Below are 26208 nucleotides of genomic sequence, written 5' to 3' on the forward strand. Positions count from 1 at the left end.
CCATGTAGAAATTAGAATGGTCTACATGGCCGAAGGATAAACATGGATCAAATTTCAATATTCAAGCACGTATTAGAAGAACTTTCTCTTGATATACTACCCTTTTCAAACGAAAGGTATATCGGATAAGTATTCTAAGCTATTCTTTTTCATCATCAATGATTCAATCTACAAACAAACAAATAATTAAAGTCGAAATTAATTGCTATGTAGTATGTAAGTGAGTGATTTAGGCCTTTAGGGTTTGAAAAAAATGAGATAATTAACCAATTAACCAATCTACACTAACACAAGCCAATAATTACACAAATAGATAAATAAACGGGGATGATGCCCGTCGTTGTGTGCACCAAAGATAAATTTATAATTCCTATTAAATCTAACAGAAGCTAGTGGTAACAGGGTCGAACCACAAGGAGGCGATGCAATAATTAGCTGTCTAATTCTAGTCTTAAGGTAGCAATTGTGTGGGGGGTTTGAGTTGAATTGGTCTATAACTAATGGCAAATAAACGAGCTAATAAAAGAAATAGATTAAATCAAATAATAAAAAGGGGTACTAAGATGGTCGGTTCACTGTAGTTTCGGCGGCAGCGGCTAGGTAGGTCTAAAACAAATCACGTGAGACGGGAAAATAAGAGGTCCTCTCGGTCCACTCCTAACAAGTAGCATCTTTCGATCTCGCTACGGGTCCCTAATATCACTAGTACTGACTCTCGTCCTGAAAAGTTACTAAAATCTAAACTTTACCTATCTTTCGATCTTAGCATAGTTTAGTCATTTTAATTGGTAGTCTAACAACTTTCCCTATCTTTCGATCTAATGGGTCGGTCATATACTAAGCATTCAACTAGTCGCATGCATTTGATTCGTCAAATGTAACAATTAAAACAATTAAAACGAAACACAGCTCACGTGGCCAGTTGATCGACCAGGGAACCCAGTCGATCGACCGGCGTGCGATTTAGGTCGTACCAATTTTAATGCCGCCTAACCTACAGATTCCCTACATCCTAGCACGATGAATTTAGCTACTCATACTTAGAATGATAACAACAATAAAATTAACGAAATTAACTACTGAATTCATGCTTGAAATAATAGAACAAAAGATTAGCATAAAACGATAAATTGGTTTCGGGAAACTAACTAGCAATTTTATACTATGAACGAAATATAAGCAATGAAACTGAATAAGAGCAGGAGAATACCGAACGGAATTGCAGAGAAATAAAGATCCAAAAACCGAATGTAATTGTAAATTGTACGAAACAATATTGGGAACCCTAATTATTTGATATTCTAAAACCTAAATAAAACTGAATGAAAACTAGATGATTAAAGCTTAATGTCAGGTTACGTTATATAGGAATATAACGTAACATTATTCGCAAAACCTAATACACATTGGGCTTCCTTATTCTCGATCTTTTAAGTCACGTCTGGAATAGCGGCTTGGTCGATCGACCACTATGACCGGTCGATCGACTGAGGTAAGCTGAACAGGAGTTCTCGTAAGTCGGGCTCTGGTCGATCGACCATAGGGTCAGTCGATCGACTAGAGTAGCTGATAACCCGCTTTTAATTCTTCATAAAGTTGTCTTTTGGGCCTCGAAATGCGCACCAAGCTTGTTCCTTGAGTAAATACTTTACGTCAAATGTAATGCAAGGTACTCGGGGACGGATTTAGCTTGATTTCCACTCATTTCCGCATAAATCTGCAATATTAAATAAAAATACGAAAGTAGACGAAATGGGGCAAATAGTAGCATAGAACTACATAAATGAGCTCTGAAATGCGTGTAAAATGAGGTGTAAAACATCATATAAACGACACGCATCAAACTTCCCCAAACCAAACCCTTGCTTGTCCCCAAGCAAGAACTAGACTCGATCCTAAAACCTAATTGGAACGAGTTCAATCTCAGAGCGAAATGCAAACATGTAAAGCCTAAACCAATTTTAATGCAACAACTAACAATCAATTAGTAATATGAATCATGCAAACGAGTTATGTAGTCGTTAAAAACTGCTGAACCGTCAACTGTAGAGACTTATAAAATTGGACTTTCACGGGTCACTCAAATCACTCAATTAAGCACAAGGTGAATAATGTATAAGATAGAAAGAATTCATTTTGTAATGACATTCACCTAACTACGACCTATAAGAACATGCCTGCAATCTAATATGAAAATAATCTCTACAACCATACATATGCATTCCAACCAAACAAATGACCATGACACATGCCGAGGTAAATATGGATATGTGAGGTAATGGGTAAGAAGAGGCAAAGATAATTATGGGAGTATGGAGGTATAGGCGGCCAAGCTAGTACCCAAACAAAACCATATGACAACATCCACTTCCTTACTCATAATCAACAATAAAACCGGTGCTAATTCGAAGCACAAATCTCGCAATCTCCAAAATAATTGTAATCAATCAACTCCCCATAAGATACAAATACAGCATGGGAGCAAAAATCACCATTAATAAGGACTTTGAATTATGCGAATTGATTTCTTCTTTCCTTCTCGGGCTGCAGTCGATCGACCAGAATGGGCAGTCGATCGACTGCATTAAACAGTACAGCACTCTTTCCTTTTTTCGAATCATCAAATTTTTTTTCTTTCTTTTTTCAATTCTATTTTTTCTTCTTTCCTCCCTTTCTTTTTCATCTTCCCAATCATCATCTCAAAATGAGCAAATGCCACCAAAAATGTAGTAACAATCCCAAAACATAAACTACTAGCTTGACAAAGGCAGGCCAAATGTAGGATGTAGTTAACGGGACAAAAAAGGCTATTCTTGGCAGTGTGGAGCTTATGGGAAAAATGAATAAAAGGGGATCTCTACCACATGTGTCAACTAACCACAAACCGAATGCATACAGGTATTAAGTAGATTAAGTTCATATTTGTGCAAATTGATGTAACATGTCTCATAAGGAGTAACTACTCACAATCCTAGATGAACTGGTCATAGATGTCACCAGTTATAGGCTCTAAAACTCAGAATATAATGTAGTTTGCCAAAATTCTAAGTCAAGTCTCAAGTCCAGCAAGAAATTTAACGAAAACTCGTAGACTATGCATATATGATTCTACTAATAACATGTCGATTAGCAAGGCTCAGGCAAGACAGATGCAAATGCAATCTCATCATTGAAATACTACCATTCCGACTCGACCTATATGCTAAAATAAACGTGCATTTTTTGAATTTTTGAAAATTTTCAAACTTTTATTTTGAATTTTTGTATATATAAGGGAAATTAAAGAAACAATGCAAGACAAAATTGTAAACGTGAATGCAAGCAAATGAAATGCAATGCAAAACCCTTCTCCAAACCAAATCGCACAATGTCCCCATTGTGCAAAATCATATAATGAAATAACAGGAAAACGGGAATTTGCGTAAATTAACTACATAAGGCATGAAGTAAGAACTCGGAAACTCACAAGACTTTAAGCGCAGCAAAAAGAAACCTCCCCAAACCAGCGTGAGCTAGGAGGTTTCAAAGAACTAGCAAATGCTACCAATAAGTACCTGAAAAGACAACAAATACCACGCGTAATCTCGAGAAAGCAAAATTGGGACGGTAAAATTATGTGCGGAAATGATAAAACAGAAGAAAACAGAAATTAAGCGGAGAATAAAGTGGAGAAAATACTCCCTGAACTCCGCAAATCGATCAAACATAGCAGGGGAATGATCGAAAACAGGTACAACAACGAGCAACGGTCGATCGACCTGGAATTGTGCAGCCTGTCGATCGACCATACAGACCAGTCGATCGACCATACAGACCAGTCGATCGACTGGAATAGCTGCTGCAACCTTCTGATTTCTTCGAATTAGCTCACTAACTTGAGCTAATATGGTCTATATACCTGTAAAAGCACATAATAATGCGCCCAAAATTGCGCAAAACCCAAAGTAACCGACTAAAGTGTTTAAAATCTTAAGCAAACGTATTAAAATGCGAAGTCTCGCGCACACGAAAAACGGTAGATAGTCTAACAAAACAATTAAAAAAATGGTTTATGAAGCATTCGATCAACTAGTAGTTGATCAAGAACAGCCACGGGACGGCCCACTTAGTTGGCTTCTGGCTACAAGAAGTAGCCTCAACAGTGCTCATCTTCTCAGCTGCACTCTTCTCAACTCCGACATCCGCAGAATTCAATGAATCAACAGCTTCATCATCCTCCCAAGCAATGACCTCTTCTGACTCATCAGAATCCAAATCGGATTCCCTTACTTTAACTGGCTCATCCTCAAGCTCCTCATCAGTGCCATAGCTAAGACATCCCAAGCCGCCTCTTGAGACGATTGGCTCCGTCACAGCTGGAGCAACATGCGGCTCTTCCTTCCCCAAACCAGCTCCTGCAATGTCAGAAATAGACGAATCTTCCTCCAATTTGCTCCCAATCTGGGGCAGAGGGGTTACAACAGGAATAGGCGTAGAGTCAAGCATATCAGGAAGAACAAAATAGGATTTCTTTTCAGAAACCGTATTACAAGTTATCGGCCACATGGGGTCTTTCTTCTTAGCTGTCTGGGCAAAGACAATAGAATGTTTTCCTACTTTAAAGGTCAAAGTCCCTGAACCAACATCTATAATCGCACCAAAGAAAAGTGCGAAAATGGTCTGCCCAAAATGATAGGAATGTGAGAATCCTCGGGCATATCTAGTACAACGAAGTCAACAGGGAAAAAGAACTTTCCTATTTGCACAGGAATGTCCTCTAAGACTCCTATAGACTGGACCGCAGATCGATCAGCCATCTGTACCGTCATGTTGGTAACTGCAAACCTAGTCAATTTCAATTTTCTAGCTAGACTCAAAAGCATAACGCTAATGCTAGCTCCTAGGTCACATAATGCCTTCTCAATTGAGAAGGTACCAATATTACAAGGAACGGAGAAACTACCCGGGTCTTCTAGCTTATGGGGTGCAGTGTGGGTCAAATAAGAGCATGACTCCTCAGTTAGTGCGACAATATGCACAGTTTCAAGTGACTTCTTTTTAGATAAGAGTTGCTTCATGAATTTCATATAAGCAGGCACTTGATTGACTAACTCAAGAAAAGGAACTTGTACGTTTAAGCTACAAATAACATTTTCAAACTTATTAAACGATATATGTTCCTTCGTCGGCACCAATCTCTCTAGATAAGGGGCTGCAAGAAGTAACTTAGCCCTCTCCTCTAATTCTCTCATGCCGGCATCGGTGGACTTAGGCTGAAAGTCCACAACCTTCTCCTTGTTGTAGCTTGACCCTTCTTCAAACCGTCTCAAATGTGAACCATTAATCGACATAGGGTCGTACTTTGGAACCGGAACTGACCCATCAACATTTGGGTCTTGCCTCAATATTTTCGGAGCAGTCGTACCCCAAAACAAGTGGTCCCTCAAGTTATCGGGCATTGGAGGGCGAAAAGACTCACCATCAGCAGCGTTTCCGGTCGATCGACCGGGTAGTGCAGTCGATCGACTGGAATCTACAGGACCGAAGGCTACTGTTTCTCGCAAACTGGTCGATCGACTGGGTATGTCAGTCGATCGACTAACATGCCTGGTAGACGTCTTTTTCTTTCCACTGTTCGTTCCGGCCTTCTTCTTACTCGGTTCCGCCTCATCTTTTTCAGCGACATCCTCAATCATAGCGGGCCCATCAAGGGTAGACCCACTCCTCAAGGTAATTGAATTTAAGGTCTCCTTTTGATCAGTTTGAGTCGGTAAATGTTCCGGAGCTCGAGTTGTATTCTTGTTAGCCAATTGGGCAATTTGGCTCTCCAACATCTTCATCCCGGCCTCTCTAGCTTGAGACTCCTTCAGCAACAAATTCTTCAACTAATTGAAATCAAAACTTTGGGATTGTTGCTGCTGCTGTGGGACATACGGAGGCTTTTGGAACTGTTGTTGCTTATGAGGGGGCACATAGTTCTGCTGTTGATGCTGCTGTGAAGGTGGAGTTGGATTTAGGACATTTTGGCTACTCCACCTGAAGTTTGGATGGACATTCGGCTCATAGTAAGTGTTTGTCTGCCTATAATGTTGAAAGCCAGCACAAGACTCAAAGGGACTAGGACAATTGTCTGAAACATGTCCCTCAGCTCCACATCTTTTACAGACGAAAGGACCGCTGAAACAACATTTACTTGGTAAATCCCTCCTTTTGAAGCTCCTCCCAACTCGTACTTATCAAATCTCGCCGTGAGAGCCTCTAATGCAGCTACAGAAGAAGATTCAACAGCTCTCCTTTGATTTCCCCTGGAATTTCCATACTCAGCTTTATGGGTGGCCAAATCATCAATAATTTTCCACCCCTTAGTTTCTCCCATATTCTCCTGGAATCTGCCACTGGCTGCCGCATCCAGGATAGCCCTCTGATCGTCATAGAGCCCATTGTAGAACTGATTGCATAGGCTCCATTTCTCAAACCCATGATGCGGAATGGTTCGCACCAACTTCTTAAAACGGACCCATGCCTCATGAAAGTTCTCGTCAGGACCCTGTTTAAAGCTCGTGATCTGAGCTCTAATGGCATTAGTCTTCGAGGCAGAGAAATAATTCTTATAAAACGCTAAGGCCAGGGAATTCCGATCGGTGATCCCATTAGCAGCTCGATCCAGGTCTCTGTACCACTCCCTTGCAGCATCACGAAGAGAGAATATAAACATTGTCTCCTTCACCTGGTCCTGGGTCACACCGGTCGATGGGGGTATAGAGCAGCAATAGTCAATAAATATCTCCATATGCTTGGCTGCATCTTCATTTGCAGCTCCCCCGAATTGGTTCCTCTCAACCAAGTTAATATAAGAAGGCTTCGGTTCGAATTTTCTATCAGCTCCCGGTAATTCGAACCCCTTATATAGATTTGCGGTGTCGGCTCGTAGTGACTTGCTATAGTCGCTTCTTGACCATCTCTAGAAAATCTGAGAAGTGACGGTCTCAGCTGATGAAGTAGAAATAGGAGATGATTGTGGATCTTCCTCAAACAGCTCGTTCTCGTAGTAACTCGACAGAGTACTCAGCTCTTCCTCTGTCGACAATACTCTATATGATCGTCTCAACTCACGCAAGGTCTTCTCAATCTCGGGATTGAACGGTAGTAATTCACCACCCTGTGACCTGCGCATAAGAAGAAACTACAAAAAGAATGTGAGAATAGTTTAAGGAACAAATGTCCCTTAAACTAAGAAGCAGACTAAAATAAAACAACTAAAAATTAGAAAAATTGCCTCCCCGGCAACGGCGCCAAAATTTGATGCCCATCGTTGTGTGCACCAAAGATAAATTTATAATTCCTATTAAAACTAACAGAAGCTAGTGGTAACAGGGTCGAACCACAGGGAGGCGATGCAATAATTAGCTGTCTAATTCTAGTCTTAAGATAGCAATTGTGTGGGGGGTTTAAGTTGAATTGGTCTGTAACTAATGGCAAATAAACGAGCTAATAAAAGAAATAGATTAAATCAAATAATAAAAAGGGGTACTAAGATGGTCGGTTCACTGTAGTTTCGGCGGCAGCGGCTAGGTAGGTCTAAAACAAATCACGTGAGACGGGAAAATAAGAGGTCCTCTTGGTCCACTCCTAACAAGTAGCATCTTCCGATCTCGCTACGGGTCCCTAATATCACTAGTACTAACTCTCGTCCTGAAAAGTGACTAAAAATCTAATTTTTACCTATCTTTCGATCTTAGCATAGTTTAGTCATTTTAATTGGTAGTCTAACAACTTTCTCTATTTTTCGATCTAATGGGTCGGTCATATACTAAGCATTCAACTAGTAGCATGCATTCGATTCGTCAAATGTAACAATTAAAATAATTAAAATGAAACACGGCTCACGTGGCCAGTCGATCGACCAGGGAACCCAGTTTATCGACCTGCCTGTGATTTAGGTCGTACCAATTTTAATGCCGCCTAACCTACAGATTCCCTACATCCTAGCACGATGAATTTAGCTACTCATACTAGGAATGATAACAACAATAAAATTAACGAAATTAACTACTGAATTCATGCTTGAAATAATAGAACAAAAGACTAGCATAAAACGATAAATTGGTTTCGGGAAACTAACTAGCAATTCTATACTATGAACGAAATATAAGCAATGAAACTGAATAAGAGCAGGAGAATACCGAACGGAATTGCAGAGAAATAAATATCCAAAAACCGAATGTAATTGTAAATTGTACGAAACAATATTGGGAACCCTAATTATTTGATATTCTAAAACCTAAATAAAACTGAATGAAAACTAGATGATTAAAGCTTAATGTCAGGTTACGTTATATAGGAATATAACGTAACATTATTCGCAAAACCTAATACACATTGGGCTTCCTTATTCTCGATCTTTTAAGTCACGTCTGGAATAGCGGCTTGGTCGATCGACCACTATGACCGGTCGATCGACTGAGGTAAGCTGAACAGGAGTTCCTGTAAGTCGGGCTCTGGTCGATCGACCACAGGGTCCAGTCGATCGACTAGAGTAGCTGATAACCCGCTTTTAATTCTTCATAAAGTTGTCTTTTGGGCCTCGAAATGCGCACCAAGCTTGTTCCTTGAGTAAATACTTTACGTCAAATGCAATGCAAGGTACTCGGGGACGGATTTAGCTTGATTTTCACTCATTTCCGCATAAATCTGCAATATTACATAAAAATACGAAAGTAGATGAAATGGGGCAAATAGTAGCATAGAACTACATAAATGAGCTCTGAAATGCGTGTAAAATGAGGTATAAAACATCATATAAACGACACGCATCAGGGGATGTAGCAAATTATCCCCAAAACTTATGTACTACCTGCAAATCAATTCCTTAAGTTTCACTTGTAGCAAATTAGCCCCATAAGTTTTCAAAAATGTGCAATTAAGCACAAATCAAGTTTTCTACCATTTTTTTAACTAAAACTTATTATTTTCTATTATAAAAACCATTTTAAATATATCTATTAAAAGTTTATACAATATTTATATATTCAACGAAAAATGTGAACCAAATTTAATATGAAAAAGGTCGATATGATCATGTAACTTTTTATCGTAACGTCACTAAAAATTCTCATATTACGAATATTTTTCCACCAAAATAATTAAAAAAGTATTTAAACATGTTTTCTAATAATTAGGAATTTTATGATTAATATTTGATCAATAATATTGATTTTTAATAATAGTAATATATATTTAATTTAGTAAATTTCATTCTTAAATTAGGATATGTGCTTAATTGCACATTGAGAGAAACTTATGGGGTCGATTTGCTACATTTAGAAGTTAAGGGGCTTGATTGCACATAGCATCAAATTTATGGGGGTGATTTGCTATATTTCCCGATAAATAAATTTACAAACTAATAAGAACAAATTTGGGATCTAGGTTTTGGGGAACAAATTAATCAAACTAATAAGAACAAATTAATATAATTTGGGGAACAAATGAATCGAATTAATCAAACTAATAACTAATAAGAACAAATTAATCGAATTAATCAAAACAATCAACAACAAATTAATCGAATTAATAAGATTATAAGAACACATACCGACTAGTCGACTACCGCGAGTGATGGAGTGAGCCGTGAGGCAGACAGTAGTCCAGGCAGACGGTGACGCCGTGACGGCCGGAAGAAAGATGAGCCAAGGAGGAGGCTGGCGGCAGGTGGTGGTGTCGTGGTGGTATTGTGGTAACTGGTAAGTCGATTATTGTCTTATTGTTTGTGTTTATCGATGTTTGTTTGGGTAGTGGTTTGTGTTTATCGCAGAGTCTTTCTCTTTTTTCCAGTTTTTTTTTCTCACGTGAGGGCACGTGCCCATACACGGTTTACGTCGACCATGCTAATTACTATTACTATGTTAATTAAACTTCAATGCTTACTTATGAAAACTTCTGAAAATATTAAACACCTTTGTGTACCATCATATATATTCAATATTCTTACTGTTAGAACATATTTGTTGATGATGACATGCCTTATTTTATTGAGGCAACAGTAAGCAAGACTGTTGCTCTAACTCGTGTCACTTGAAGAAAGTCTTTGGTTTCAAAAATACTCAAACCTTCAAATACAAACTTCTATTTTTGAAATGTTCATTTCTGATATTTGAATTCTATGAAAGGTTTTTTTTATTAAGAAAAGAATATTCCAATGGTATCTTTCAAAAGGTTTTCTCTCAAATTGGCAATTCATTTTATCTTAGCTTTTGGAAAAAAGAACTTGTTTCTTTCCAAAATTGTTTTTCCAAAATGTCCTCACTTGGTTGTCAACTTTGCTTTGTGACTGATTTACAAAGACCTTTTGAGATAATAACAAAGCTTCTTTTCTTCTTTCACCTTTAGAAGAATGCTCCCTTTTATGCAAACTTCAAAAGGTCAAAATATTTGTTCTCTACCAAATGGTTTGACCTTCAAAACCCTAGTTTGCTTCCCTGTAAAAGGAGCAGTACTCCTCTCATTCATTTCTCAAGACTTTTTTCTGAGAATTTCAAACTGTTTTGCAAAATTGTTTTTCAAAGATTTCAAGGCATTTCTTTCATTTGCAAAATCTTTCTAAGTCTTCAAGTGACAACAGTCCTTAATACCGTTGATTTAAGTATCATGTTCTCTTACCTAGAATCGTTTGATCAATAAGTTGTCCTTATCAATTCTTCTTGAATCAGTTTGAGGAAACTTGATCTTGTAAACATTCTAAGTTAGAGTGTCGAGTTCTTAGACGGAGTAGTCTTTGAACTCTTGTCGCAACCAGAGTAGGTTGTTGGTCCTTTTTATTGTAAGGGTTTTAAGTAGTCGAAGTAGATCACTTAACTAATCAATAAAAAGAGGATTGGACGTAGGCCCTTAGAGCGTTGGCCGAACCAATTCAAAAACATTTTGTTGATCTCTCGTTACTTTTAATTCCGTTGCATTTACTTTACTCGTATTTTATTTGCGTTTTCCTTTAACAACGGTTCTGAATACTGTTGCTTTTGGTATGTAGCCTTAATCTCATTTGCTAAGACTAATAAGTAACAGTCAGAACAACCGTTGTCTTTCATTTCAGCAATCTTCTTCAACAATGCGATACACTTCTAATTACTCGATTTATTTGATGTATTCACTTGTTAATCAACTTACTTCAAAACAATAAAGATTAAGTTGAAATATTTTAAAAAGTACTTAATTCACCTTCACCCCCTCTTAGGTACTTAGAATCCTAAACTCTTCACTTACGGTTATTATCTATCGAGTGGTAAAGGAATTTGACCTATGTAATAGTAATATGGAGTATCTTTTTTTATCTTATAGACCCGTATTCAAAAACAAAATGCTCATGTAACCAATATACTAGATGAGGATAGTACTCGTAAAAGGAATTAGGAAAAATGTACTTCTACAAAGTTTTGTGCAGATCTTACCTTTTACTAGATTAATTGCCAATTACTTGGATTATCTTATTTACTCCAAGTTTGGATATTGCTTTACTCAATCATTTTAGTCCAAGCTACAAACACTTTTAGACAACTACAGCTTACAAGGCTTGTACATTCACGTATCCATGAATTTCAGTCATAACTAAGAAGCTTATACATTACACTTATATAACCAGTATTTTTTAATCTTACTACGATCAAAATATATTATGAAGAAAATAAATAAATAAATAAATAATATAAATTTACGGAAATTGGGAGGACAAAGAATACCGCCAAGGGTAGCCTTCAATTGGCCGACTGAAATGGCATGATGGGCAGCTAATGCAAAAGTAACAGCAGTGTTTTTTTTTTTTTTTTTTTTTTACAACAATGAACTTTTATAGAAATAAAACCAGTCTATAGGGTACAATTAAAGTATAAACAAAGGGGTATTAGATACACCAAAACCACTTGAAACCCAACTAACAGAAGAAATATAACACGTAGTCGCAACTGAAGAAAAAAGACGAGTTTTCTTGAACGGTGGATTGAAGTAGGCATCAAACTTGATTAAGTGGGCATCCTTCCGTTTCATCCTCGTAATAGTAGTAGTATTGCGGGTGTACCTGCAAAAAGAAGCTGAAATCTTGGCAGAATTCAGTAATGAATCCCTCGGAATGGCCGAAACATGACCCTTTCAACCTTTAGCGCGGCAGTACACATTGCGTCTCTCAACAGTAAGTGAGTAATCCCTGACAGCAGCAAACTTAAAGGGGACCAACGATATCATAGTAGCATAAGGTGAAGACGAATTAAGGCGAATGTTCTTATCAACCTGTAAATTAGCCTCCTCCTTAACCAACTCAACACATTCATCAGTTTGTTTAACATCAATACGGTTTAAAAGTCTCTCCGGTGGAGAAGAAGAGGTGGGAACTTCTGCTGTCCCATGAATATCCTCATGGGGAGTTCCCGTCTCGATAGTTTTAGAGGTAAGGGTACGGATCCTCACGAAAGACAAGGACCTTGGGTGGTAGAAATCCAAAGTTTTGCCTCGTAGCAAGTTGTCATAAGCTTGAGTTGATAGATGTAGTGCGGTATGAGGGCGCTTCTTGTTGGAGAAGCGTAGCTGAGGTGATTTTAAGTCTGAATCCGTCAAGGTTTCATCAGGTAGACTACTACTCGCGGAGTCCATATGCGCCTCTGGTGAGGCACAGAGGACACGTTCAGCGAACGACTCAGGACACAGTTGCCATTTCTGTCCTATCTTCGTAGTACTAGAGTCCAACTGTGACGATGCACAACTTACTACTGCATCGGCCATCATCTCCCCCCATCAGCTTCTTTACCATGGAGAGAAGAAACAACTTCTCGACTTTGAAGAGGAGACACTAACATTTTCCCTGCTCGAACATCATTGGTATCCAAAGAAGCATTAATAACCCGCTTACCATTTTTGTTTATTGCTTGTGACTGAGGTTCAGCCAAGCGTGCCTCTTCCAAAGAAGTACGAGCCTCTGGAAACCGGTTCAGTTTTTTAAGGGCCATAGCTTTCCGAAAGAGAGCTTTAGCATTACTAGGGAAAAAATTTAAAACCAGAGAACAATAGATCAAAGCTTCCTCAAAACCTTGGAGCTTATTAGCACAAGCTGCTAAATTTAAACACAAAGAAATAGCGAGAGATATGATTGTGTTTAAATCAAACTCAAATTTATCTTTAAGAGACGAACAAAGTAAACGGCACGCGGTGTCGTAACAGCCACCCGCCTGACCAAACTGATTTTGTCGGAAAAGGTTATTACCTAATTCTTTAAGCACTTGAATTTGAGAGAAAGGGGAAGCTGTAATACTCCGTATTTATATGTCTTGGGGTACTCTATCGAGTAGCCCTTACTCTGTCGAGTAAGGGCAAGTTGCGAAATAAAATAGTTTCGACTGTTGGGTACTCGATCGAGTAGTCAGGTACTCGATCGAGTAAGGGGTACTCGATCGAGTACCTTGGGTACTCGATCGAGTGTCCTATTTTTACGGGGAGTTTTCTCGGGTTTTGTTAATTATGCGATTAAGGTATTTAAACATAATCGTCATTGTTTTAAATCACTTTTACAAAACCTAAAACCCCGTTTAAGAGAGAAAGCAACCGCTTCATCTTCCTAATCGCATTCTTAGCAATTCCGAGTTCGACGGTCGATTCTTGTCGTAATTCGTATCGTTGAGTTCCTTGCGTCGAGGGTAAGCTTTTAACATAATTTTTATAATGCTTTGTTAAGATTGGTTAAACCGTAATTTAGAGATTGGGGGTTTTGTGTGTAGTATGTGATGTGTAGCCTATATGTGTTATAAGATAGGAGGAGGGTTCGTAGAAGAGGCTTTTTGACTCAGCTGTAGATACCGTCCGCTTGTTGTGCTTTCCGTAGGATTTCCTACTCGATTAGTCCCATAATGGGATATTGGTGATGTCTTGTATTTGGTTGTTTGATATAATGATTGTATTGTGTTTGTGGTTGTGATTGTTGTTGATGGTTCTCGAGATGCGTTCTCGGCTGAGTGGGGTCACTTGCGGGAGTGACTTCACGCGCTAGTTTCGCCCTTCGTGGAACCCGCCACGGAAGGGGATGTGCACATTAATGGACAGGGTTATCGCTCGGTATGATGGAGCGGGGCTTAGGTGGGAACGGCAGCGCGGTCCCCCACGGCAGTGGTGGTCCAAAGGTGGACGGATCATATTGAGATGATGGGAGTTGGTGGTGTGTGTGTGTGTGTGTGACGGATTAAATTGTCTGTTTATCTTATTATTGTTATCTATATTGATTGTGTGATTAGTATCGACCCGGTGTTGTTTTGTAAACCTGCGGTGATCCATTCGGGGATGGTGAACAGATATTGAGCAGTATTTAGATGAGTACTGGGGATAGTCCGGGATGCCACGACATGATGATAGGAGTCTTCCGCCGTAGCCTTTAGTTTATTTACTTTTCGATTTAGACAAATCGTTTGAGAATAATGTATCGCACTTTTAGTTGGTTTCGTGGATTGTAACTATTCGTTAAACTATTTATAATAAACGTTGTTTCGTTATTGTTGTTTGATTATCATTGCCTCGGGTAACCGAGATGGTAATGTCTTCATACCTGAGTGGTCCTGGTAAGGCACTTGGAGTATGGGGGTGTTACAAATGGTATCGAGCAACGAACCTTGAAACCTGTAACCAATGAACTTAATGAACATAGGGAGTCAATTAAAATGAACCCGGGGTAAAAGTTGTAGGAGCTAGTGCAAAGGCTTGGGAGACGTCCTAAAGTCGCAGGGGTCGCCCTACAACTTTGAACCGGTCACATGGGGGAAGTGTTTGTCGAGTTGTATGTGTGTTTGGTTAACTTGTTTACAAATGTGATGGAATATGTTGATTGTTGGATGTTCGAATTGGAAGTTGAGGAGGTGAAAGAAAAGTGATGATATATATAGAAACTGTTGATGAGATGATAGCATGTTGAATGTTTTACAACGTGGCAATTTATAGCATGATTGTTATGATATAATATGTGATTTATAAAGTTAGCATGTTAGCATATGACGTAATATGCGGGTAGCTCTTACGAATTAGGGTTACTCGATCGAGTGGGGCTGACTCGATCGGGTGGGTTTTTGGCGATTTTGAGTCCAGAATCGAGTTTTGGGGCACTCGATCGAGTAACTAGGGGTACTCGATCAAGTAGGGGGTCACTCGATCGAGTAGCCTAGATACTCGATCGAGTAGGAAAGAGATCAGAAGGTCTGTTTGGTTCTGGAGTTTGGGTACTCGATCGAGTACGTGGGGCACTCGATCGAGTAGCCCGTTACTCGATCGAGTGTGTTTGGGAACTCGATCGAGTGGGTTCTGGGCATCGTGTTTTCGTGTTTTGAGGTTTAGTACGTGTGTTTATGTTTACCCCTTTCTTATATAGCTTCAAGATGCCGCCCAAGAGAACTGCTTTGTACGCGAGAGCTGAGCTTATGACCGTGGATGACATCGTTAAGATGTTAGAGCACCAGGATGCTCTTACTGAGACCCTGAAGAGAGTGAATGAGGACAAGGATAAGAGTAAGGAGAAGGAGGTTGATCATTCTAAAATCAGCCTCTATATTGCGAGGTTTAACCCGAAAGAGTACAAGGGGGTTGGGGAACCTAACCTTCTTGATAGTTGGCTGAGAGAGATGGAGAACATCTTAGACTTGGTTCATTGTCCTGATGAGATGAGGGTGGAACATGCTGCGTTCTATCTGAGGGAGGCAGCAGGCAAGTGGTGGGATTCAGTGAAGGTGAGTGCTAAGGAGATATACACCAACCAAGGCTTACCTGCTATACCTTGGGAGGAGTTTCGTAGGGCTGTGAGGAAGAAGTTCGTACCGGAGCATGTAAGGAGTAAGTTGAGGGAAGAGTTCGATAAGTTTAAGATGACCGCTGAGATGTCTGTGGCCGAGTACTACAGACAGTTCAATGAGAAGTCCAGGTATGCTGAGGATATGGGTTTGAGTGAGGAAAACCTGGCATTGAGGTTTGAGAGAGGGTTGACTACCACGATTATGGATAAGTTACCCGTGGGAATCCTTACCGATGTTAAGAAAGCATATGAGAGGGCTGGAAGAGCTGAGAGGTTGGTGGAGATGGCTCAGGAGAGGTCAGGTGGTGAGAAGAGGAAGTCTGAGAGCGAGGGTGGTGGCCAATCGAATCACAAGAAAGGCAACCACAATCGATCCCAAAGGATTTTTTTCTCGGGTCGTGGGTTCGATCTTTGGGCTTCCTTTGGGCGTGGCCGTGGAAGTGTGAGTAATAGTTGGGGAGTGACCTGCTTTGGTTGTGGTGGTGTAGGCCACAAGAGACATGAGTGCACGAGTGCACCGGGATCTTTTCAGAGACCTGCATAGAGCTTCGCGAGCAACAGACCGGCTGGATCATGGTCAAACCGGGGAAGTCAGAGTTACCAGAGTGGAGGCAACCGCAACGGCGGTAATTTTTATCAGAAGACACCGACGAACAACAACAACAATCAAGGGTCGGGTGCTAAGCCGACCGCATCACCAAGATCTTGTCCGGGAGGTGGACAGAAGACCAAAGGGCAAGTTATTCATGATGGAGAAGAAGGCAAACCGAGGAAGATGCGCACGTTATCACCGGTACATTCCTTGTTAATGGTATTCCTACGTTTGTTTTGTTTGATTCGGGGGCTTCTCGGTCGTTTGTGTCTTCGAGTCATGTAAAACAATTGGGTTTGAGAGTATATGAGTCTGTTAGTGAGCAAGTTTTCATACCTTCGGGTGAGTCTGTATCGTGTGGGAGGTTGTTTAGAGATGTATCTTTGATAGTTGGGCAAGTTGATTTCCCTGTAGACTTGCTAGAGTTTCCTTTTAACGGTTTTGAGATGATAGTTGGGATGGATTGGTTAAGAAAGTATAAAGCTAAGATAGACTGTCATCAAAAGAAAGTGTCCTTACGAGGTCCTAAGGGTGTTAGTGTGTCTTATCGTGGGTTTCTAGTCAAACCCAAAGTTAAGTTGATTGCAGCTGTCACCTTGAAGTCTTATCTGAGGAAGGGATGTCCGTTGATCTTGTGTCATGTGAGAGATGACCGGATAGAGAGTCCGACAGTTGATGAGATACCAGTGGTGGGAGAGTTTGCAGATGTTTTTCCAGAGGAGATTCCGGGGTTGCCACCGAAGAGGGACATAGACTTCACCGTTGAGTTGAAGCCAGGGATGGGGCCAATCTCTAAGGCACCGTACCGTATGGGTCCTAAGGAGATGGAGGAGCTTAGGAAGCAGTTGGATGATTTGATAGAGAAGGGATACATTAGACCAAGCGTATCGCCTCTTGGGGAGCACCGCCTTACGTTCGTGAAGAAGAAAGATGGGAGCTTGAGGCTGTGCATAGATTACAGGGAGCTGAACCGTGTGACGATAAAGAACAAGTATCCTTTGCCAAGGATAGATGACATGTTTGATCAGTTGAGCGGTGCAACAGTCTTTTCTAAGATTGATTTGAGGTCGGGGTATCATCAGGTGAAGATTAGAGAGATGGATATACCAAAGACAACTTTCACGTCAAGGTATGGCCATTATGAGTATGTGGTGATGCCGTTGGGTTGTCTAATGCGCCAAGCAGTGTTTATGGATTTGATGAATAGAATCTTCGACGCTTCTTGGACCAGTTTGTAGTAGTGTTTATCGATGATATCTTAGTCTACTCTAAGACTAAGGAGGAGCATGAGGAGCATCTGAGGATCGTGTTGCAGACTTTGAGGGATCATGAGTTGTATGCTAAGCTGTCCAAGTGTGAGTTCTGGTTAGAGAAAGTTGCTTTTCTGGGGCATGTAATCTCGAAAGATGGGGTAGCCGTGGATCCTGCGAAGATTGAAGCAAAGGACAAAGTGGGAAGCACCAAAGAATGTTGCTGAGGTTAGAAGTTTCTTGGGTTTAGCTGGATACTACAGACGGTTCGTGAAAGATTTCTCCAAGATAGCTAGACCGATGACAGCGTTGATGAGGAAAGAGAACAGGTTTCGTTGGGATGAGAGTTGTGAGACGGCGTTCCAAACATTAAAGGAGCGTTTGACCACGCTCCCCGTCCTCGCATTGCTCGAAGGGAGCGAGAATTTTGAGGTTTATACGAGATGCCTCGAAGAATGGGGGGATGTGTGTTGATGCGAAATGGTAAAGTGATTGCCTATGCTTCTAGGCGCGCTTGAAGCCTTATGAGGAGAACTACCCTACTCATGATCTGGAGTTGGGTGCAGTGGTGTTTGCTCTCAAGATTTGGAGACATTACCTTTATGGAGCAATCTTTAAGGTATTTTCTGATCACAAGAGTCTTAAGTACATCTTCACGCAAAAGGAGTTGAACATGAGACAGAGGAGGTGGATGGAGCTGATTGGCGATTACGACATGGAAATCATCTACCATGAAGGGAAGGCCAATGTTGTTGCTGATGCTTTGAGTAGGAAGAGTGTACATTCCTTGTGTACAGCTCTATCTTTGATGAGGCTGAGGGATGAGGTAGCGAGTTTTGGGATACATATGATGCAGAAAGGAGATGCCATGGGTGATATGACAGTACATCTGGAGTTTTATGATGACATTCGGGATAAGCAGGCTTTGGATCCTAAGATAGTTGAGTGGAGAGCTGGAGTAGAGAAAGGGACAGTGTCCCGGTTTTCTATTCATACAGATGGTAGTTTGAGGTTTGATGGTAGGTGGTGTGTTCCTAATGATGAGGAGTTGAGAAAGACGATCATGACAGAGGCGCATTGCACACCATATTCAGTTCATCCAGGTGGAGACAAGCTATACAAGGATTTGAAGAAAACGTTTTGGTGGCCTGGGATGAAGAAAGAGACAGCTGAGTTTGTGTCCCGTTGTTTGACATGCCAGAGAGTTAAAGGGGAACAGAGAAGACCACAAGGTAAGATTCAGTCTTTAGAGGTGCCTGAGTGGAAGTGGGAATCAATTTCCATGAATTTCAATGTGGGTTTGCCTAAGAGTCAACAAGGTAACAACATGATTTGGGTGATAGTGGATCGTCTGACCAAGTCAGCTCACTTTGTTCCAATGAAAGATACATGGACTAAGGCACAGTTGGCTATGGCCTATCGAAAGAACGTGCTTAAGTTACATGGAGTCCCTAAGGACATAGTGTCTGACAGAGATGCGAGGTTTATATCCAGGTTTTGGAAGGAGTTGCAGAATCGTTGGGAACAGCCTTTGAAGATGAGTACAACATTTCATCCTCGCGACGATGGGCGATCGAGAGAACAATCAAGACTCTTGAGGATATGTTGCGAGCTTGTGTGATGGATTTTGGTGGTAGCCGGGAGCAGAGGTTGGACTTGATAGAGTTTTCTTACAACAACATGTCACACCAAGATAGGTATGGCACCGTTTGAGGCTTTGTATGGGAGGAGGTGTAGGAGTCCAATCTGTTGGGACGATAGTCTTTGGCAAAGGGTTTTAGGACCGGAGATGGTGCATGAGATGGTGGAATGTTAAGATGATCGGGAACGGATGCGAGCACCCGGATCGACAAAAGAGTTATGCAGATCTATATCGTCGGGACATAGAGTTTCAAGTTGGGGACAAGGTTCTTCTGAAAGTGTCTCCGATGCGCGGAGTTATGAGATTTGGGAAGAAAGGCAAGCTAAGTCAGAAGTTTATAGGGCCTTATGAGATCTTAGAGCGAGTTGGGGAAGTTGCTTATCGTTTGGCTTTACCAGCTGCGTTGGAGAGAGTGCATAATGTGTTTCATGTATCGCAGTTGGAAGTATGTGAGCGACCGTCACATGTGTTGGAGGCAGAGAGCTTAGAGCTAGATGAGTCCTTATCATATCTTGAGGTGCCTAAGCGATTCTAGACCGAAAGGTTAGAAAGACCGGGGAGTGGTGAGACAGTTTTGCTTAAGATCCTTTGGTCTAACCACGAGACCGAGGAAGCTACATGGGAGCCAGAGGAAGCTATGAAAGAGCGTTACCCTTTCCTCTTTGATCAGGTATGTATGGTTACGAGGACGTAACCTTGTTTCTTTTAGGGGGGGTAGGAGATGATCGCGAGCAGTTTTTAAGAGTTTTATAACCCTTTTACATGTTGTGTCGGTATGTTTGTCGGGATGAGTTGGGTTAGTATCATGTTTTACGTTGAATTATGTTTGACCTTCGAGTCGGGAAGCTTATGGGAGTACCTTTGTTTAGTAGTGGTTTGAACTTCGGGGACGAAGTTCCTTTTAAGGAGGAAAGACTGTAATACTCCGTATTTATATGTCTTGGGGTACTCTATCGAGTAGCCCTTACTCTGTCGAGTAAGGGCAAGTTGCGAAATAAAATAGTTTCGACTGTTGGGTACTCGATCGAGTAAGGGGTACTCGATCGAGTAAGGGGTACTCGATCGAGTACCTTGGGTACTCGATCGAGTGTCCTTTTACGGAGTTTTCTCGGGTTTTGTTAATTATGCGATTAAGGTATTTAAACATAATCGTCATTGTTTTAAATCACTTTTACAAAACCTAAAACCCCGTTTAAGAGAGAAAGCAACCAGTTCATCTTCCTAATCGCATTCTTAGCAATTCCGAGTTCGGACGGTCGATTCTTGTCGTAATTCGTATCGTTGAGTTCCTTGCGTCGAGGGTAAGCTTTTAACATAATTTTTATAATGCTTTGTTAAGATTGGTTAAACCCTAATTTAGATATTGGGGGTTTTGTGTGTAGTATGTGATGTGTAGCCTATATGTGTTATATGATAGGAGGAGGGTTCATAGAAGAGGCTTTTTGACTCACCCAGTAGATACCGTCTTGCTTGTTGTGCTTTCCGGTAGGATTTCCTACTCGCATTAGTCCCATAATGGGATATTGGTGATGTCTTGTATTTGGTTGTTTGATATAATGATTGTACTGTGTTTGTGGTTGTGATTGTTGTTGATGGTTCTCGAGATGCGTTCTCGGCTGAGTGGGGTCACTTGCGGGAGTGACTTCACGCCCTAGTTTCGCCCTTCGTGGAACCCGCCACGGAAGGGGATGTGCACATTAATGGACGGGGTTATCGCTCGGTATGATGAGCGGGGCTTAGGTGGGAACGGGCGGTCCCCCATCGTGGCGGGTCCAGGTGGACGGTCGATTGAGATGATGGGAGTTGGTGGTGTGTGTGTGTGTGTGTGACAGTTCAAATTGTCTGTTTATCTTATTATTGTTATCTATATTGATTGTGTGATTAGATCGACTTGCCCGGTGTTGTTTTGTAAACCCGGTGATCCATTCGGGGATGGTGAGCAGATATTGAGCACGTATTGAGATGAGTACTGGGATAGCTGGGATGCCACGACATGATGATAGGAGTCTTCCGCTGTAGCCTTTAGTTTATTTACTTTTCAGTTAGGCAGTCGTTTGAGAATAATGTATCGCACTTTTAGTTGGTTTCGTGGATTGTAACTATTCGTTAAACTATTTATAATAAACGTTGTTTCGTTATTGTTGTTTGATTATCATTGCCTCGGGTAACCGAGATGGTAATGTCTTCATACCTGAGTGGTCCTGGTAAGGCACTTGGAGTATGGGGGTGTTACAGAAGCAACCTGGGTAGAAACTTTCATAAAACCAATTTCCTCATCCGACAAATTATCGCCACCATGAAATAAAACAAAATATTCAAGAAAGTTTGTGGCAGAAATGGAAGGAAAACTTGCAGACGTTGTCATAGCTAACCAACCACGTTTACGCGACAACCAAACCGAAACTTAAAGCAACCCAAAGAACAAATCCAAAAACAAGAATTAAACATTAATTAAAAGCATAGCAAAGAAATCAGAAATCAGAACATATATTTCATAAAAGAGGGAAAGCCATAAGCGAGAGAGTTACTGATGATGATTGAAACACAGGCGAATTTCGCGTTACAAACTAATACGCCGCCGGAGTAACGATGGATAGAGAACCAATCTAAGGAAGACGGAGTCTCTCGCCGGCGACCAAGAGAGATTTAGTTGTGGCCGCCGGCGAGAGGAGGAAATTTTGGTTGGCGGCGGATTAGCGGTGGGATTTTTGGGGATTTTTAGGGTATGACTAGGCTATTTGTGCACTAAATGTAACAGCAAATTTACCACCATAAGATTCAGCCACTAGAAGATTCAGCCACTATGTATAATGGACTTTTCTGCAACTTGTCATTCTTGTTATACAATTCTATCAATGACCTTGTTAAATCTTCTCCTGCTTCCTCATCACTCTTCACCGCCATTTTTTTGTCCTCCACATAACTATATCCTGTTCCCACTGGATTATCCTTTTTTTTTTTAAATCCAATCATTCAAAAATTCATTAATTAGGTGCTAAATTTAACATGGTGCCTTAAAAATTATCTATTCGATACTTTTTTTTACTTGAGTTATACCGCTTTTTAGTAGTCAGTATCATACTATCACACAACCTCATTCCAGAATAAGACCGTCTCACACACAAGAGTTGCTGTTTTAGAAATGAATGGGCAAAGAAATTGATTGAAGAAAGAGACGTACAACAAAAAGAAGGTCTGCTTTCATGAGCCATGTTGTGTTTCTTGGCTTTAAATTGGTGTCCAATGGTCCAACTTCTTGGAAATTGCCTATCCCAGTTCCTGATGCTCCCTTCATTCAATCATACCAAAAAAAATAATATTTTCATTAATATTCCTATAATTGTGGAATAATTGAGTACATAATACGGAGTCTGAGTATAATCTAACAGTTAGATGTAGGCACCCCTTAAGGGGTGTTTGGTTAGAGATTTTGGAATGGATTTGAATGGATTTAATCCATTTTAGTGTTTGATTGGAGACTTTAGGGATGAAGTTAAATATTCAATAGATTTTAACTCCATTCCAACCACTTGAAATCTCATACCTTTGTCTACACCCATGTTTCCAACTCCATTTCACCCTATTACTGGTACTATATCCCAGGGTCAAACCAAACACTTATAAGTAAATTTTGGGTTCTAACTCCATATCCTTATGGTATTTCAATCCATTCTAATCCATTCCAATACTTTGAACCAAACGACTCTAAATCAAATGCAGATTTCGAAAAAAATGTAATATAAGTAATACTTACCGGGCCTCCTTGCAGCCATAGAATTGTCGGCCAAGGTTTAGTTGGGTCTTCTACTATATAAGGACTCCTGTATATCCACCAAAACATATGTGTTTCTGCAACAATAAAAAATAATTTAATTAATTAACCATTTGTTTAACGTTAATTAAAAGTACCCTTACTAAGTACTCCGTATAAAAAACCGTAAATAAATAAATGAGACAAACGGAATAATAACTTAATTAAATTGGAAAACTGAAAGTTGGAATAATAACTTAATTAAATTGGAAAACTGAAAGTTGGAGAATTGAGATGAACTGACTTGGCCGAACTTGAACATAACCCCATTCTTCTAAACCGTCATCATTAATACTATTAAAGCAAAAGCCAATATATCATATTTTGCTGATGTGTCAAGCTATAGTAAATTTACCGTACAAAATACACATTTACATACGGAGTACTACGTATTAGTGTACGAGTAAAGTAATGCGTAACACATTTGTCAAAAAAAAAAAGTAATGCGTAACTACTGTTGTGAAAATTGAAACTTTCATTTAACCTAATTAACCATCCACTAACTCATCTACACAATCATCATTCATAGAGATACATCTATTGTACATAAAATTTTCTCCATGATTTCATCTCATCTCTAAGAGCATGCACATTAAAGAGTATGGTTTCATCCTCTTATTTATTCTCTTTCATTCTATATTTTTGACACATCTTACTCTCTTTCATTTACCCCACTTCCACTATCTCCTTCCTCTTTCTCTCTTTGTGCCCACATCAAAGAGGATGATATCTTCCTCTCCTCTTTCACCATTTAAGTACAATTTTATTTCTTATTTGGCACAAAGGCCAAGACAAGAACATCCTCTATTTATAGAGTATGTCTTCCTCTTCCTCTTCAAAGAGGATGCTAAGAGTATGTACCCACGTTGAAGAGGACATCCTCTTAGCACTCTCTCTCAACTAGGAGGATGATCCATCCTCTTCAATGTGGGTGCTCTAAACTCTCACCGAAAATTTCTTTTCTTGCACACTAATGAACGTCATCTTTCTGGGTTGCTCGATCGTCGTAATAGATTGATCGATGTTGCTTGATCACCGTAATAGTTTGATTGATGTTGCTTGATCGCCGTAATATATTGATCGATGTTGATCACGTAAGACTACAAGTAGATACCCAGTATCTGCTGAGACTCCAACAAACACCCGATGATTATCGGACTACAACATGTTTTGGAATCGCGGCGTTTGATCGACAGTTTGTGTACAACTTTACGTCGGAAAACTTAAAACGATTTCGAAAATAAAACATTTCAAAACTTTTCAAAAGTAGCTGGAGTGTTTAATGCACGACGACGGGGTCGCAATGACACTAACTAGAGTCAAAACCGACACCGGACCAAAAACCGACTCAAAAATTCAAATTCCGACTCCAACAACGAGTCAAACCGAGTCAACCACAAAAAAACAAACCATTTTAAACCTTCTATACTAAGATTTCCCCGATTCATGAATGGTCAAGTATCAAACATGTGACTACAAATCCTAGGATAGAACAAATCATGATTGCACTTGTGTGAAAGTGACAGGACAACTCGAAGACCCGCGACGTGGCTCGCGCCTCTTTGAGCGACCCGTGGCCACGTCGCTCAAAACTCACACAACCACTCATTTTCCTATAAATACCCCTCAAATGCCCCCATTTGAGAACTCACGCGAGTGTCCGCCCCCTCTTTTCTCCCTTAAAATTCTCGACTCGACTTCTTAAGTCACAATCCGACGCGTATTTACGACCTACCGATCGTAAATACAAGCCTTACACATTGTTTGGTACCGTCATCGTGCATTAAATCACTTGACCGACCAATTCGACCACTACACCGTCACTAATCTTAATAAAACACTCTTTTTACTTACCAAAACGGTTTTAAACCGAGTCTTTTCCGACCAAATGAGTTGTTACACTTACATCGGTTTCTCGCCATAACCAAACATGTAAGTACGAGGGTGTAAAAATCCTTCTTTTCCTATTAAGAAAAAAAAAATGATCTGCAAAAGAGGGTTAAGACAAGGGGATCCCCTTTCTCCCCTAATCTTTACCCTATGTATGGAGTATCTCTCAAGAATTCTGGGTGTGGTTGCTAATCAAGATGGTTTTAGATATCACCCTATGTGTGGACATATCAAGCTCAACCACTTGCTTTTTGCAGATGACCTCCTTCTTTTTTGTAAAGGTATTGAAGCTGCAATTATGTGGATGCTGAGGGGTTTTGCCACTTTCTTAGCTTCATCTGGGCTCTGCCTCAACAATGACAAAACTAATATTTACTTTAATGGTGTGACTGGGTCTGTCATTGACAATATCATTCAGATATCTGGATTCAAAAGAGGTACTCTTCCATTCAAATACCTTGGTATCCCCATTTCTTCTAAAAAGTTAACCAAAAATGATTGTGCCAAGCTTACTGATAAAATCATGGCAAGGATTCGTGCTTGGGGTACCAGACATCTTTCTTATGCTGGGAGATTGGTGCTTGTGAATGCTGTTCTCACCTCCTTGCAATCTTATTGGGCAACAATCTTCCTAATTCCTAATGGAGTAATGAAAAGGATTGATTCTCTTTGTAGGAATTTTCTATGGGAGGGAAAAGACTCTTATTCTAGGGCTCCTAATATGCATTGGGATACTTGTTGCAAACCCAAAGAAGAGGGGGGACTTGTGATGAATAATTCTAAATTGTGGAATAAAGCTTTGTTAGGGAAATATACTTGGTGGCTTGCTACAAAAAAGGATCACTTATGGGTGCATTGGGTTAATCATGTTTATATGAAAGATCAAAGCTGCCAAGACTATGTTGCACCTCAGGACTGCAGCTGGTCTTGGAAGAAGATCAGTCAAATTAATGCTACTTTTAAGAATGCTTATACTGATAACCTTTGGCTTAACAGTTCTCAACCCTATACTGTTGCTGGAGGTATAAATGGTTAATGCCACCAAGTCCTAAAGTTCAGTGGAGGTATGCGTGCTGGAATAGCCTGAACTTGCCTAAAACTTCCTTTATCTATTGGGCAAGCAGACTTCAGAGACTCTTAACTCGTGACAGGATCATCAGAATGGGTTTTGGACAGATGACACATGCTTTACGTAATGCACCGCCCCCAAACTCATAGCCATCTTTTCTATAATTGTGACTT

At 40.3% G+C, this 26208-nt stretch overlaps 1 non-coding gene across 1 annotated transcript; it reads left to right on the forward strand.

The window, feature by feature from the left end:
* Window positions 1-6452: 6452 nt before the first annotated feature.
* Window positions 6453-6559, forward strand: LOC141636408 (small nucleolar RNA R71). The gene has a single exon (XR_012541023.1). It is a non-coding gene; the product is annotated as a small nucleolar RNA R71 (small nucleolar RNA).
* The last annotated feature ends 19649 nt before the right edge of the window (window positions 6560-26208 follow it).

Source organism: Silene latifolia, chromosome Y, assembly GCF_048544455.1.
Source record: "Silene latifolia isolate original U9 population chromosome Y, ASM4854445v1, whole genome shotgun sequence".
Classification (NCBI taxonomy): Eukaryota; Viridiplantae; Streptophyta; class Magnoliopsida; order Caryophyllales; family Caryophyllaceae; genus Silene; species Silene latifolia.